Raw genomic sequence first — 5,224 nt, 5'->3', positions numbered from 1 at the left:
TTCTCTGACAAAGCAGTACGGGTGCAAGTGGGTACGCTCGTGTTTAGTTGTTATTGGGGAAGTTACCGGTGGTACATTTCAGAGTGTGGTTTCTCTGCAGTGTGGTTATACTTGAGGTCTCTCGATTAGAGATCAGCTTTCCACTGAAGATATTGACGTTGACTCGAATATGCACTTTTAAATTCTGAAGATAGCAATGGTAAAGCCCAGGAAGCGCAAGCTTATATACAACTTGTACAGAAACCAGACGGTAGCTATAACAGTGGAAGTGAACGAAAGGGAAACGGTGGTTGAGAAGGGAGTGAAACGGGTTTATAGCCCATCCCATTAAATCTGTACATTCAACAAACAGTAAAGGTAACCAAAGAAAAATTTGGAGAAAGAATTAAAACAAGTTCTTCGAGAAGAAATAAAAACTTTAAGGTTTGACGATGACAGTGTAATTCTGTTAGAGACAACAAAGGACTTGGAGGTGCAGCTGAACGGAATGGACAGAGTCTTGGCAGGAGGATACAAGAGTACTATTAACAAAATCAAAATAAGGGTCACGGAATGTAGTGGAATTAAATCAGGCGATGTTGAGGGAAACAGACAATGAGGTACTAAAAGTAGTAGATGTGTATTGCTATTTGGGCAGTAAAATAACTGAGGGTGCTGGCAAAGGTAAGAAAAGCGTTTCTGAAGAAAAGCTTGTTAACACTGAATATAAATTTAATTGTTAGGAAGTCTTTTCTGGGGGCATTTATCTGGCATGTAGCTTTTTACAGAACGTGGACGCTAAGCAGTTCAGACAAGAAGAGAACAGAAGCTTTTGAAATGTGGTGCTACGAAAGAACGCGGGAGATTAGATGGGTAAATCGTGTAACTAATGAGGAGGTATTGAATAGAATTGGGAGAAAAGAAATTTGTGGCATAACGTGACTAAAAGAATTGATCGGTTGAGTGTACATATTCCGAGACATCAAGGAATCGTCAGTTTAGTAATGGAGGGAAGTGTTGGGGGTAAAAATCGCAGAGGGAGACCAAGAGCCGGGTACAGTAAGCAGGATCAAATGGATGTGGGTTGCAGTAGTTATACATAAATGAAGAGACTTGCACAGGACAGCGTAGCGTGGGGAACACATCAAACAAGTCTGCGGACTAAAAAAACACAACAGCTGCAACCTCAAAAGATGTTAGTAATATAAAAATAAGATGGCAGCAGCAGAATTCTGTATGTATTTTTTACTACTGTATGGAGTATGATGCGTCAACTCCATTGCTATAGATTTGGTGCAATAAAGTTGGATTTGACCTAGGCTTGAAGAGATGAGTGCTGTGTTCCTATTTCGTAAACGGCTTTGTCGCATTTCCGTAAGTTACCTCCCTTTCAATAGCAAGCTAAAGCACTAAGGTAACCAAAATCATGGGATACCCTAATATCTTGTCGGATCTCCTTTTGGACGGCGTAGTGCAGCAACTCGAGGTGGAATAGACTCAACAATCCGCTCAGAGATATTGAGCCATGCTGCCTCTATAGCCGTCCATAATAGCGAAAGTGTTGACGCTGCAGGAGTTTGTGCACGAACTGACCTCTCGATTATGTCCCATAAATGTTCGATGGGATTCATTTGGACGATATGGGTCGCCAAATCATTCACTCGAATTGTCCAGAATTTCTTCAAACCAATCGCCAACAATTGTCTCTCGGTGACATGATATAATTATTTCGGAACATAAATCCATGAATAGCAGCAAATGGTCTCCAAGTAGCCGAACATAACTATTTCCAATCAACGACCGGTTCATTTGGATCAGAGGACCCAGTTCATACCATATAAACACCATTACGGAGCCACGACCAGCTTGCACAGTGCCTTGTTGACAACTTGAGTTCATGGCTTCATGGGGTCTGTACCATACTCGAACCCTACCATTAGCTCTCACCAACTGAAATCAGGACTCATCTGAGCCGTCGTCTAGGGTACAACCGATATGGTCACAGTCCCAGGAGAGGCACATCAGGCGACGTCGTGCTGTTAGCAAAGGCACTCGCATCAGTCGTTTGCTGCCATAGCCCATTAATGCCATATTTCGCCCCATTATCCTAACGGATACGTTCTTCGTACTTCTCACGTTGATTTCTGCGGTTATTTGACGCGGCGTTACTTATCTATTGCCACTGACAACTATAAGCAAACGCCTCTGCTCTCGTTTGTTGAGTGAAGGCCGTCGGCCACTGATTGTCCTCGGGGAGAAGTAATGATCGAAATCTGGTATTTTTGCCACACTCTCGACTCTGTGGATCTCGGAATATTCCAAAACGATTTCTGAAACGGAATGTCCCATGCGTCTAGCTCCAATTACCATTCCAAGTTCAAAGTCTGTTAATTCCCGTCGTGCGGCCATAATCACGTCGGAAACCGTTTCACATAAATCACCTGAATGCAAATGACAGCTCCACCAGTGGACTGCCCTTTTATACCTTAAGTGAACGCGATACATCTGTGCGTATTGATATCCCATGACTTTTGTCACCACAGTGTATACCCAAACTATCGCTGCTTCAAACACGTTTGGTGTTTGCTACGTATAAGTTTAGTTAGATAGATATTATCTGCGACAGTGAAATGTGGGATTGCTGCCTATTTGAAGCCGTAATAAAAACAAATTATTTCTGTTAATCTCTTCCTATCCAGGTCGATTTACTTTATGCCGACATACTTCCTGGTGAAGTTCTCGGTTTGGTGCAGATCGTTTATAGTTTGATACTTCGGCATTTCTGATTATGTAGCATATAGTCCCGAACTGTTTTAGCAAGTAGGTATCATCTTCTTACCTTTTATCCTATCTCACGACAGTAATAAATCTCTAGAACTTCGAATAACTCTTCTAGCTTCCTGATAAACGAAGAGGGGATTGTCCACCCGTGGACTGTGACGCGATTTTATCTTCTTTCCAGAAGCATTTTAATTTAATTTCGGTGACATTTGTTTCATTGGCATTAGGCCGTGATCCAAGGCACATTTCTCTGTCAAGCGTTTCGTCTTTCAGTGCTGGAGGCATCATCAGAGACTATAACAACGCAGAAAGCAGTTACACTCTCAAACAAGCTGAGCGACCCGGATTGCTTATACATATCCACGCAGCGGCCGGCTCGTGACGTCATCATACCCTCGCCAAGGATAATCTGAGAAGATTCCTACAACTTAGCTTTTACGGTCACTCGCATTCAGCTTGATTACTGCAGTGAGTCACACCTCTTACATAGCTGCATTAACATAGCAGCAGCTTGACGAATGGTTTCGACGTTGGTGATCTGGAGATAATTCCGCATGCTGAATTGATTCTGCTCCGATGTATCAGGTGCACTATGTAATATTGGTGGTTCAACGATCGGCATATATTTTGGATATATTGCAAAATCGAAATCTCAAAACAATTCTGTGTCCTGCTTTGATACATATGGCACTGCATCATTGAGTCAGTCTGCATGCTGACTTGATTTCTGCTGCTGCTGCTCAGATGTATCAAGAACTGCATCAGATATGACAGGGAGCTGTTGGACTGAGGTGAAATAAAAGAAAATAATCAAGAACACGCACATACACATACAGACTTAACGAATAATAAACATTGAAAGAGAGGTATGGTTTAATACTTACAATCGACTTTACGGGTAATTATTTCCTGTCTGGAGGTCGTGCATCTCTGATAATGCTTCATGATGATGATGATGTTGATGACGATGATGATAATGATAATGATGATGATGATGATGATGATGATAATTATAATCAACCTCACACTTTGGCACAAACGGCAGCTCTGTTTGATGGCTAGTATGCCTGGATGCTGAGCATGAGTGGTGGGGTTAGATGACTGCAGCACCAAGGAAATTGATTAACTATTTTGCGCTGACGACGTTGAAGGCTGCATCCATATCCCCAGATACGCCATCTTGAATTATGACGTTATCAAAGACGTGTCCATTATAATTATCCGGGCTGTTATGCCGTGGTCGGTTGATGAATTCTGTGGTGATTCCCAACGTTTTCGTCTCCGACTGCGGGAGACATCTTCAAGGGGGTCCGTAGCTTGATGGAAGGTCCAACACACACACTGGCTCGCTACTGACTGATAGCCAATGTAGAAGCAGGAATTCGCAGTGTAGATTCTGTAACAGCTGAAGAAATCCGTATAGAAACAGTGAGAACTTGTCCACACGTTCGTTATCAAAGACGTCATGGATCGCCACCTCGGAATACCTGTAGAGCAAGATCATAGAAATATCATTAACCTACTAAGTGGTTTACAGTGTTGGAGTGTCACAAGTGAATAATATGCTACAAATTCATAGCTGAGACTACTTCTGAAGTGTTATCACGGATGAGTCCGTATAAGGCTTCACCAGACAATTCAGAAGATGTTTATACACTCCTGGAAATGGAAAAAAGAACACATTGACACCGGTGTGTCAGACCCACCATACTTGCTCCGGACACTGCGAGAGGGCTGTACAAGCAATGATCACACGCACGGCACAGCGGACACACCAGGAACCGCGGTGTTGGCCGTCGAATGGCGCTAGCTGCGCAGCATTTGTGCACCGCCGCTGTCAGTGTCAGCCAGTTTGCCGTGGCATACGGAGCTCCATCGTAGTCTTTAACACTGGTAGCATGCCGCGACAGCGTGGACGTGAACCGTATGTGCAGTTGACGGACTTTGAGCGAGGGCGTATAGTGGGCATGCAGGAGGCCGGGTGGACGTACCGCCGAATTGCTCAACACGTGGGGCGTGAGGTCTCCACAGTACATCGATGTTGTCGCCAGTGGTCGGCGGAAGGTGCACGTGCCCGCCGACCTGGGACCGGACCGCAGCGACGCACGGATGCACGCCAAGACCGTAGGATCCTACGCAGTGCCGTAGGGGACCGCACCGCCACTTCCCAGCAAATTAGGGACACTGTTGCTCCTGGGGTATCGGCGAGGACCATTCGCAACCGTCTCCATGAAGCTGGGCTACGGTCCCGCACACCGGTAGGCCGTCTTCCGCTCACGCCCCAACATCGTGCAGCCCGCCTCCAGTGGTGTCGCGACAGGCGTGAATGGAGGGACGAATGGAGACGTGTCGTCTTCAGCGATGAGAGTCGCTTCTGCCTTGGTGCCAATGATGGTCGTATGCGTGTTTGGCGCCGTGCAGGTGAGCGCCACAATCAGGACTGCATACAACCGAGGCACACAGG

The sequence above is a fragment of the Schistocerca cancellata genome, chromosome 4 (assembly GCF_023864275.1).
Source record: "Schistocerca cancellata isolate TAMUIC-IGC-003103 chromosome 4, iqSchCanc2.1, whole genome shotgun sequence".
Classification (NCBI taxonomy): domain Eukaryota; kingdom Metazoa; phylum Arthropoda; class Insecta; order Orthoptera; family Acrididae; genus Schistocerca; species Schistocerca cancellata.
This window is presented reverse-complemented; position numbering follows the sequence as displayed.